A 12,790-nucleotide genomic window follows, 5' to 3' on the forward strand; every position below is an offset into this window, starting at 1 on the left:
ATTCCAGTGTGGTGAGTTTTGTGTTCGCAACGCAAGCGAGATGGCACCATTGTTAATAGGTGCAGTCTTTGGCTGTCCCGCTCGCACGCCTAATTATTATTGAATAATTCAATCTTCAAAGCGTTTTTGCTGCGCGTATTAGCATTTTATAACAAGCAGCCGCCGCAGCCACCGCAGCCGTCGCTTGTCCGTTTCTACTTTGGGCTTTTTGTTGCTCTTTCCCCGGTTAAACGCCGTCTCGCTCTGACACGTCACAGCTTCCACATTCATGACTTCATTTGCCTGCCGCCTGCTGCCTGCCGCTTTGCCGCTTCTTATTAAATTCTGCTGTCAGCGTAATTGGCGGCCGCGTCGTCGCGCTGTCTGCTTATGTTTTGGAGTCTCGGTTTTTCCGTCTTTGGAGCTAAGGGAAAATTTAATTGGTGCTCCAATCGAGCGCACTCGGCGTATGGGCAATATTTTCATAAACGACCCACCGCTGCCCGAACATCAGTTTTCATACACTCCTACAAACATCATATAAATAATAAACAATGAGCCCATCATTATGATGAAAGGCGAAATCATCGACGACGGCATCTTATCACAAAGCTGCAATCTCTGCCAGGAAATTATGTTTTTTATCCCTCTTCTGCTCGAAAAGAATCTTATGTTGTCAGCCCAAAAAAAAAAAAAAAAAAATATAAACAAAATTTATGTCTATGGCGCACACCTCAAAGATAAACCATAAAATTCTTATCGTTACGCATAAATCGAGTAGCCGGCATGGCAAATCAATCACACGTAAATCTAAAATATGCAGCATCCCGAAAAAATGAGCAATTCTTCTTCCCCCCTAGCCCAGCCCTCCAGTAAGCGACAACAATAGGTTTCCCAGGATAAGGATAAGGATAAGCCAAACTTTGGGGTTCATTATATATACTTAATAGATGGCACAAGAGGCAGCTAACTTCCTGTTCTGCTCGCTCACTTTACGTTTCTTTTTCCATCTCGCTTACACACTTTTTGGGTTTGTGCCTTTCTCTTTCTCTCCTTCTCTCTCCCTCTCTCTCTCACTCCCTGGTTATAATTTTACTTTACAAATTAAACTCATTTTAAGGATTATTATGTGAACATTTTTGGCTCCAAAGTTTTGCCAGCCATTGTTGTGGCGCTTTCATGTTGGGGGCCAGTAGGATTTTCTCTGAGGCGCTGCTTGGGGTTAATGATGGGCGAATATTCCTGCAGGAGGTTTTTTGGGATTGGAAGTATATTTAATGAAGCTGCTTCTGGGGAATTATAAACTCAATTAAGCAGACAACTATTTTATTTCGGAATATAGATTATCAATATCGAAGTTTTTCTATTTTAAGGTATTTACACTTAGGTTGACCTCGTTTTGTCCACCATTTATAAATAAATATTATAAATTCATAGCATTCTTGCACGATATATAACTAAAAGAATATCACATCTATACGCTTCTCAATAGATGAAACAATAGATATACATAAATATTTTATTCAAGGTTATAAACATAAAAATGCCTTTTACACATAACTCATGTATCTCTATATATATAAAACTGTTTGTCCTGACTGACTGACTGACTGACTAATTGACTGACTAATTGACTGACTGATTGGTGATCAACGCACAGCCCAAACCGTAAGAGCTAGGAAGCTGAAATTTTCACTGTAGCTACCTTATGTAATGTAGGTGCACGTTAAGGCGGGGTTTCGGGAAATTCCACCCGCAAGTGTGGAAAAATCGCAAAAAACGTTTGTATGTAACTTTTTTGTTTACCATCCGATCGCCCTCAAACTTATTTTCAAAGATCTTTGCTCAAATTCATTTAAGGGGTGTTTCACACTTTTCGAAAAATCGGTTCCTCCTTGGTGGAAATGGAGGTCAAAAATTTGGTGGGTGACGTTTCGTCATACTTTCGTCATTTGTCATACCATGCTAAGATAATATAAAATATTTGCTAATGTTAGACACGTGCCACATAAATTAATTAAGATTGCAAATTAACATATGTATATTAACTATAACATATATATAAAAAATAACATACAATTAATCAACTGGTTAGACTCTAAAACATTCCAATATATTTAATCTTATTCTTTTACGAATTGTGGAGCACCTTCATTCCCATTGAAATTTGTGCCACCCTATACCATTCCGTTCCGAAACAAGTGACTGATTAAAACATTTTGATGCTGTCAGTAAAGCGCTTCATTAAAAACCAACAAGGCCGCTTTCTTTTCAATTAAAAATATTGAAATAACAAAAGGCGAGTGCGAGGTCTCATTAATATGGTTTTCTATACAATCGACTATATGTAGTTGGCCGTTGGCACGAACAATTATAGCCAATTACAAATATTAATTTCTCAGACGAAACGCGTCAAGAGGTTTTATAATCTTCATCATTATTCATTGCGCTTTGAAATACGCAAATGAGACCCGCAGCCAAAACGAGGCGCAAATTAATTTTTCAATAAACATCATAATCATATAGTGCTTATGAGCCGAGCGCTCTATGGTACGGACCGGCTGCCTTTCTACACCCCCGCCAACGGGTACGCCTCTAACCGCATTCAACGCCGTTCAAAGCTTTTTCTTTGCCGGCCAAAGATGAAACGACGCCGGCAGCGCAGAACGACTGCCAGCCAGCCAGATACAACAACAACAACGCTCGGCGGTCTGGGAAGTTGGTCAGTTGATAAATGGCCGTCGCGTTGGCCGCGCGGAGCCGCCGCATGTAAATGTTTTGATAGTTTTTCATAATTTTTTAAAATTTTTTTCTTCAATTTTGTAGCTTGTTTGGTTGGCTGATATTTGTGCTTGATTTTGTTTGCCGCGCGCCCACTTAGCCAAAGGCTCATCGGTGCGGGGGGCGGGCGGTTTGTCGTCAGGAGGTGGAGATCCAATTGCCATATGATGTGCGTGTCTGCAAGTGTGTGTGTGTGTGTGCGCGTGTGTGGGTGTTGCACATTTATGTGGGCAGTTAGCTTTTCAAATAGCCGCGACCGTCATCAATTAAACAAGATTGTTGTTTTAATGGCGCAATTAATTCATAATTAAATTGCGTAATTGCCTGATTAACAGTTCATTTTGATTGGCAATAGGCAATGGTTTAGCATTTAAAATAAACAGAACTGCAGAATGTATATTGGGTTCTTAAAGCTCATACTATTTAAGTTAGAAAAGCCGCAATAATTAAAAAAAAGTATTGTTCATTTTATGTATTATCAAAAACAATTATTATTATAAAAAATTAAATGCTATTTTCAGAAACTGATTATTATAGAATTTCATAAAATTAATTAACTGTTCTTAGTCGTATTTTTACAATTTTGACAATGTTATCTAATTATTATGTATTCAGTAAAATATATTAATTCAGATTTACTTCCTTGCAAAGTTAATGAAATTATTTCTTAATAATTAAACTTAGTCGAATAAAGTATCGCAACTCTTTTTTTAGGATAATGGATACCGCATTGAAGAGCGATTCATATTTGAGAGGCAGGAAGATAAAGTAAAATGAACTATGTTCAATTTTATTATATTAGATGTGAAAAGAGCGTTATAGCTACAATAAAGCATCAAAATGTGCAACCTTACTTAAAGACAAACAAATGCTTAAAGACAAAATATATCGATTGAGTGGTTGTGAAGATAAAAGAGAAAGAGCGAGCATAAGAGTGAAGAAGGTGAAAAGGTAAAAATAATAAGGACTGTAAAATGTTCACTTGTTTTTTATGAAAATCTCATAGAAAGACGATAACTTAAAACCTTTTCTAGTAAAACATAATGTTGGGAAAACTTGTATGCTATAATTAAGTATACATTTAAAACGTAGCACTTATAGTTTAAGAAAAAGTGCTTATGCCTTTTTGTAGTCTCTTATTTCACATTCACAAGGGTCACAGCTCAGAAATTTACAGATTCTACGTGTTCAATTCATTGGAATACATATCTCGGACCTTTCGCAAATATTCAATAGTTTTCATAAGAAATCGCATACATATGTTAGACAAACATATATTCATATTAAGGTCTTTAACAAGACAACTTAATTAGCAGATGACAAAGGCAAATCCCTCACGAGCTGAGGGCATCCAAATTGAATTACATACACACACTTGACACTAGCAGCGATAAATACGCCTCGTTTTGGCTAACAGAACCAGCCAAGCGGTACATAATCAAAATTTCATTATCCCTGCGATGCGTTAAATCGCTTAAACATGCTAAAAACGTGGCCACCCCTTTTGTCCGCCCAAAAACGAATCCCTGGCTGACGATGCCCCATTTGACGTGTTGACAGTTCTGATTTTGGCGCGGGGGATGCAGCAGGATGAAGCTGGTGCGAAATTTCAGTCAATAAACGTTATTGAGCCGAGGCATGTGAACAGCGAAGGGTCGCTGAGGCGGTTTCAAGTTTTGCTGTGGGGTGGTTTTCCATGCTAAGTAAATAAACCAACCCCCTCAGCACACACAAACACACACACATACAAACACAAATAGAATGCGGTTGTCAGTCAGTCATTTAGTCTCAGCGGCTGTTGTGGCAATTGCGGCTGCTTCTCGTATACGAGTAGACGAGTCGTATATAGCTAGCTAAACGGTTGGGTGTTGATGGCTAAAGGCTGCCAGGGACAGGGATAGCAGGAGCAAAGAGAGAGAGAGAGAGAGAGAGAGAAAGAGAGAGAGGGAGAGGGGCCAGGGTTGCCACTCGGATGATGGCGTGCTCGTTTATTGAATTACATCCGCATGACTGCGCATTTAACGAGCTCTTGGGTGTCGTTTTGCTGATGGCGTAAATGTTTGCCAAACAACAAACAAATAAATAAACTTCTGATTTGGCGCTGATTGCTTTACTGGCTACTTGGTCCCGGGTGGGGGTGGTGTCCAGTGCAAGGTCGCCTGCCAGCTTGGTTGGTTAGATGCTTGGCCAAAAACCCCGTCAATCATGGCTTGCATTGAAATTGACATTCGCCTGGCGTTTATCCTCAGGCCACTCCCCGCTCGCAATCATTTCGCAGTGTTCTCTGCCACTTTGCTCACATAATTGCCTACACAGCGCACTGCGCCTGACGCACGTCCAAGCTCGTTATGATTTCTTTTCACGCGGCCATTTTATTAATTTATTTTGTATTTATTCTATGCTCGCTTACTTGGCTCCATGCTAGACAAGTTCTTATCTTCCTTGCCGGCATTTAATGCGATAAGCGCAGGACGACGACGAGGACGACGTTGGCAAACAACAGGCCATCCCATTCCTTTTCCTCCCATTCCATTCCATTCTATTCCAAACAACCCTATAAAAATGTAAATCAAATAAATTTACCTAATATCAAATTTCCCCTGTGCTGCAGCTCTATGGCCCACCCTGAGCCCGAGTCCAGCCCGTTTCACGCTCCGGCAGCCCCCTCGTGCGCCATCATCATCATCATCATCATCATTCACGCTCATCCTTTATCCGCTCGTTTAACAATCGTTTAATAATTTAGCCTGGTAAATAACACTAACACTCAGGCAGAAGCGCGCCAGGGGGAGCTCAGCTTTGTTGGTTTGCGGGCATTCGGGTTTTGACTGTGGTGCCACAACGATACAGTGGGACGAAGTTAAGGATCATTTGTAGTAAGTCTAATTAAGTGTGGAACAATAAACTGAATTAAAATTCTTTATTAAAAAAAAAAAGTTATTCCAATTTGACATTTATATATATAAATTTCTCCAATTAATATACAATTTGATTCTACCAGAGATTAAAATATCAAAATAATAAAAATATTTAATACAGGCAAAAAGCTGTATTCATGTAATATATGTACTAGTTCTCAGTTTCCATCCTTTAAAAACATGCGATATGTCGGATAAATAAAAAGTTCAGTTAATTAAACAGATTTCCAACTGATATATTTATGCTTACACTATCTTTTATTTAAGGAAATGCTTGGCAAAACTAAAATAAAAACAATATATATATATAAATTGGTAAAAGCATATTGTTGTTTACTTCAAACTACAAGAGAATTGAATGCTTCTACTATATCCAAAAGTATTATTTCGTATTTTTGTTAATGTTGCTTCTTTAGCATGGACAACAGGATATCTATGCAATTAGCAGAGCTCATATGAAGATTTCGATTTCTGGGTTTTATGTTTGTTCCACTGTGCCTGTGCTTTTAGCGTGCGTTTATCCTTCTCAGCATATTAGCTGATATCATGCGCCTAACCGCAACCCCCAGCATGCCACCCCCGTCCACAAGGATCGACTGGTGGCATCCAGCCATGTCTGAATACCAGCCTCCATTCTGGGCTACTTGGCTCTCGAGTCATTTAGCCATTTAACTTTGGCTTAATTCAATTTGCAATTTTTCAAAAGCCTCTAACTCAACTCGGTTGCTGATGATGCTGGCAGGGCGCGGTGGCTGGGGGCTGTTCAAGTTGTTGAAAGATCCCCGGCCACAGCCCCAACCCCCCGGACACAGAATCGCTGGCGCTTCGGCCATGGCAGAGCATACGCTTTTCAAGCGTTTTTATGTGCCTTTTGGGGGTTGGTTGACTTTTGTAATTTCGGCCGGCTGCTTCCTGGCATAGGATGTGCGGTTCTGTCGCCTTTAATGTGCCTCTGGGCCAGTGCACATATTTAATTATGTATATACACAACATTTATAGGCCTTTGGTTTATTTGTCGCCGCTCGGCTAATGAATTTTGACTGCCATTGTCTCAGCTGGTACGAGGGGCGCGTGGGCTCAGGCTAGTTCTGTCATTGACTGGCCTTAGATGGCGGGCTTATTTGTGCTTTACCGTCGCCGCGGCTGCCTTTGTGTTGCTTAATTACAACTTAATTGCGTTTTATGCGTACAAATTTTCAGCTTCCTACACAAGGCGCGACGCGACGTCTGAAATCAAATTAGCTAAATGTATTTATCTTGTCAATTGGCAGACGCGATTGCAAATGCAAATGCAAACGCAGTTGCAACTGCAACTGCACTGCAGCAGAGATTGAGAATGCCAATCACTGAGAATCACAGCCTCAGCGGGCAGTTCATTAGGCGGCCTCAAGTTGAAGTTAAAGTTGAAGTTGAAAAGTTGCTAAAATGTTTACAAGTCACTTTGCGGATCGACTGTGACCGCTTTCAGAAGCTGCGAGCGCAGAGACAATCCACGTTACTGTTGTCTGGCAGCGAATCGGGCTCCCAGGTAGGCCCAGACTCTGGACCCCATCAATTGTTTGTTTGGCTCAGATCTCAGTTGTGACTTCTGGACTAGGGTGCCACTGGCTATCTGGGCAGCTCGCAGCTCCTAGCTGGCAGCTGGCAGCTCCCAGCACATTTGTTTGTCAACTGCGTAGCCGTTCATGGTCGCTGGCTTTCGTTGGCTTTCTGCTTTGCACTGATTGCACTTTGCACAAGGATCTGGCAGTAGCTTCTCGCGCGACGCACATAAAGTGTCATTCCGTGGCTGCTAATTGACATTGCACACAGCTGCGAGACATTGCCAGCCCAGGAGCTGCAGCCGAGGCCCCAATGCTGACTTTACACTTGGTCAATTGTTCTCGTCCCTGTCACCTTGCTCCATTCATGCAATTTGAATGCGCGAGCGGCGAGTTTCTATACCCTTACTTGAGTTCTAATTGGAAGGGATTTGAGATGGCAAACGTGAAACTGGTCAAACTATTTAAAAGAAATTCTTTACAAATTTGGAAAAGTAATATTTATTTATTATAAGATATAAATGTAAATGGTACGAATTTGATAAAATTAGAATTGGATTTAGAATTATTTACTAATGACAAGGGACTATTCAGCTTTATTTTAATTATAAACAAATCGTTTATAAGCAGTATACTTTTACTTAAAGAAAATTAATTTTTAAATAAAAGTTATTAAAAAGTATTATAAAAGTTTAAAAAATATTATAATAAATATTTGAATATTTTTTTAACAGTTCCATTGTGCAGTCTTAAGGACATTTATAAGATGCAGCTAACTATTTCTATAAGAGTATATAATTACATAAAATATTTATTTATTTATACATATATATATAAAAAAAATAAATATATATTCTTGAAAATCTATTTTCTCCAAGTCTTAACCGTCTAAGTTGGTTACCCAAAGTGTATTTGTGATTCGAATTGCTAATTTGGAAGCTTTACATTGTGATTGAGCTTATTTATAGAGCCCGCTAGCTGTGCCACACACTCAAAGTGTCGCAGTTAATTGGCAAATGTGAGTCAAAGTTTATAGAAATCTGCCACAAACAATTGGCGTGACGGCACTTTGAAGTCATAATAGATGTATCCGAGAGCTGCAGATGCCAGGCACGCCGCTAGAATGCCCGGCTCGGGCTGACCAAACGATGGCAGCGGGCCAGATCGGACGCACTGAAGTGCCGACTTGCCACAGCTCACAAGAGACAACACCTGACCATACCACGATCGGATCTGACCACACTGTGGCCGGGCACTGTTGCTGTATTTGCATGGTAAATATTGACGCCTGGTAGTTGGAATGGCCCGACGAAATGACTGAGATGAAGAGGTTGACGGAGACGAAGTCGGCGCAAACAAATCATAAATACTGAGCGCGTTGTCCATTGGCCCCATGTTTGGCAAAGTAATTGAGTAAGTGGCGGCGGCGACTTGTCATACCCATTAGCATTTGTTTGTGAAGGTGCTGGGCGGCGGCGGTTGCCGCAGAAGCCGAAAGTCATACGGCGTAACACAAATGCCACATTAATTGTTTCAAGTTGACGACGCGACGGCAGCGGCGGTTGTTCCGCAAATATTTGCGTTCATTTTCAAGTGGCAAGATTATGACGCATTCACGCCAGCAGCCCAGCGGCAGCCGCAGCAGCAGCAACGGCAACATCAACGACACGAAAGGGATTCATGTGACTGATATTTGCAGAAAACTCAGCGAGAGATAGGGAAAGAGCGAGAGAAAGACAGAGAGAGAGAGAGAGAGAGAGAGGGAGAGGGAGAAGGAGAGCTGAAAGTTGCTCCATGGCCACTTGTGTGTTCCAGTTATTGAGTCAAGTTGTGTTCAGTTTTTAGTTGCCAGCTTCAGCTGCAGTTATTAATTGGTATTTAAAGTAAAGAATAATGTTAGCTCAAACAAAAGGACACAACAAGCACTTGAGCCAAATGCCGAGTGCCTCATCCATCCATCACCCACAGCGTCTCGAGTGCGCCGACTGTGCACGTATATGTAGGTAGACTAAATTGCCTTTCAGCTAAGAGGCAGCTGGATACTCAACTAAATCAACAATAACAGTAAGAGCAACAACAACAACAACAGGGGCAATAGCAACAACAAGTGCCGCACACTTTTTCGACAATTGTTAGAGGGCCCGAGAACCGCAGGACACTCTTTTCGCCATTGGCATTTTTATTATTTTCACACTCGAAAATAATTGCACGCTGTGAGCTTAGCCAGCTCCGAGCGCAGACGCTGAGGCACCACACCCAGTCAGTGCAAGGCACTAGGCACAGACCTCAACGTGGTAAGACTGTCTGACTGTCCAAAGTTTATGACGCCGACATGGCAGCTGTGGCCAATGAATGTTACCTAATACCAGAGCCTGGGCCAACTAGCCAGCTAGCCGAGCCGTTAAAACGCCTGCCAAAACATTCAATAAATATGTTGGCTCATATAAATTATGGCGGCTAATGAACACGCGCGCCATTTGCCGCCAGCAATCCAACAGATACATGTCCAATAGGCCCAATAAAGCGCGGTTGCATCTGCCGTTGCTGCTGCTGTGCTGCTGTTGTTCCACGCTTATCAACCGCCACCAATCTCTAAGATTTCTTTGGAAATTTACTATATCAATAGCACCCAGCACACAATGTCGACACTTTGGTAGCCCGAGCCCTGCCCTGCCCCGACAGCCGTCGCCTTTATGAGCAACGTATGGCGACTATTGTACTTACATATGTGGTGCCAGGTTTCCCCCTGCCATTCGCCTGATTGAAATTTGTGAGCTACTTGGCTTTATGGATTGCTAATTAATGGAAGATAGAGAAAAAGAGAGACGAAAGTCAACAAAGTCTGGCTGAACTGGTATTTTGACAAATAAAGTTCGATTCGGCATGGATATGATAAAATCTGAAGCGAATATTGTGGATAAAAGATTAATTGAGATATTGTTTATAAAAAAAAAGTTTGTATGAGCCCAATGCGAGAATTTAATTATTTTTTTTGAACTGTGAAGCTGTAGATACTATATTCACTACCTTCTATAACTTTTATTTATGATTTTGAAGCCTGATTTTTAATAAAATTCTATTGCTAAGACTTCGCCGTATACATGTACATGTTTAAGTAATTAATAAATCCTTAAATAAGTGAAATGTCGGGAACTAAGTACATATTGGTATTATACCAAAATAAATCATGAAGACCTAGAACTAGTAAAAATATAAGATTTAAGAAATTAAAAAACAGGCTTAATATTTAGTAGTTAAATGAAGCTTAGTAAAGAAATACATTTATTCCATTTATATTAAACGATATGGAGTATTTATTATTATTATTTTTGCTTTGTAAAAGTTTTTTGATATAGAAAACAAATAACAAAAAAATAGCATTCTTAAGCACACCGCAGACAACAATCTCGCAATGGTTGAGTGAATATATTTTGATGATAAACACAAAATTTGTCACAACCAAAAATGATATTCGATCGGATTTTTCCAAAAAACTATATGATATAGTATGCTGATATTGATAAGATTTAGCTCATAAATTTGGTCAAGATATCGTGATAAACAATAAAGTTATTCATAAAGAACCTAACTTTAGAATATACATATATATATATTATACTAGCGGGTATAACCCGGCCTTGCCCGTGGAACGCATGCTAAAAATTAACGTGCTCAAAAAGCTTTGAAAATGATTTTGAAACTCATCGGACGGTAAACAAACAATTTTCATAGAAACGTTTTCCGCCAAGTTACCACTGTTACGGGTGGAATTTCCCAAATCGCTAAAATACGTATTTATTAAGTTCTTATGTAGAGCTTTGAAAATAATTTTGAAGCAAATCGGACACAACTTAAAACTTTGCACAAAAAATCTTTGAGTCGCATTCCACCCGAAAAAGTTTGGATTCTGCGAAAAGTGTGAAACACGTCTCAAATGATTTTTCTTATAGATCTTTGGAAACGAATTTGAACACAAAACGTCATCCACCAAATCTTTGACCTCCATTTCCACCAAGGAGTAACGGATTTTTCGAAAAGTGTGAAACACCCCTCAAATGAATTTGAACAAAGATCTGTGAAAATAAGTTTGGGGCCGATCGGATCGTAAACAAAAAAGATACATACAAACGTTTTTCGCGATTTTTCCACACTTGCGGGTGGAATTTCCCGCCGTCTTAACGTGCACCTACATCACATAAGGTAGCTACAGTGAAAATTTCAGCTTCCTAGCTCTTACGGTTTGGGCTGTGCGTTGATCACCAATCAGTCAGTCAGTCAGTCAGGACAAACAGTTTTATATATAGAGATAGTGGTCCAACCCGGCTGAGTCCGAAACATAAACTGCTTGCAAAGTAAAGCTTCGTGAAAATAGCTTTAAAACTGGGGGACTAGCTTGTATTCAAATAGACAGATGGACGTGGCTCTATGGATCTACGAAAGGTGCTGATGAAAATCTATCCTCCATGCGAAACACATTTGACGACAAAATTATAATACACCCTAGAAGGATATAAAAATATTTATTAAAAAAGGCATGTAAAAACTTTAAAGAACATTAAAACAGCTGCGATTTTTAGTGGTCTACAATTGTTATTTGTCTCAGGAGGTTTAATCAAAATAGCCTGTACCAAATCTTAAAACATTTTTTTCGTCTTTCAACAAGAAACACAAATAAAAAAGAAAGAGTCAAAAATATCTTTTAATTACGTTTCTCTCACTCACTGGCAATCAATAATATTCGACTCTGGCAGCTGTTTGAGCCCCCAACAATGACTCTTACCAGGTTAGGTACCAATCGAAAAGTGCAGCCTCTATAGCTGATAAGCGCATAATGCCTCGTCTGCACTTTGACTTCCAAATTGGCTGATCCTTGCTAACAAAGAACCAAATCCTGCTAATCCGCTTGTAGTCTATGCTGCCTTTTTGACACTCATCAAACAGCTCAACAACTTGTGAAACTCAAGTGCTTTGTGTGCCAGTTGGTGTGTGCGAGTTTATCTTTTGCATATTGGTATTGTTTTCAGATTTTTCACACAGCAAATTCTGTCGAAAAAAGTGGAAAAAATATCAAACAATTGGCTTGTCAGCAATGTGGATGTCAAGGGAGCAAGGTACAGTTCATATGCTCATGAAGTGGATGATGCATTCGAGTCGCATTGTCGTCGAGTTCATTATTAAATCATTTTGGCATGTCTGAGACATTTGACACGTGATCTGGCCACACACATGGACACACTTACAGCTGCACATGACTTGGCTAAAATGGGTTTTCATATGCAGATTCGGTTGCGCTGGGACAGCTGATGAAGTTGCCACCATATATGGGCATGATAAATAACTTTTTGATGTTGGGTTTTTTTTTTTCTTTGAGCAAATAAATTAAGGATACTGCTGCTCTCTGTAATACTCAGCTGTTGTCCCGCTTAATCTAAACATAATTGGCTTGTTGCGCTGCACAAAAGCCAAAAATAATGAGGGTGCAAAAACTGCCGCACAATATCAACGGTATTATAAATTGTACAATAGGCTTCAAACGTGGGGGAGGCTAACGCAGAGATTCACAGATTCACA

Source organism: Drosophila montana, unplaced genomic scaffold (genome assembly GCF_035044405.1).
Source record: "Drosophila montana isolate Dmon_TW-CO22-7 unplaced genomic scaffold, ASM3504440v1 contig_1264_1, whole genome shotgun sequence".
Classification (NCBI taxonomy): Eukaryota; Metazoa; Arthropoda; class Insecta; order Diptera; family Drosophilidae; genus Drosophila; species Drosophila montana.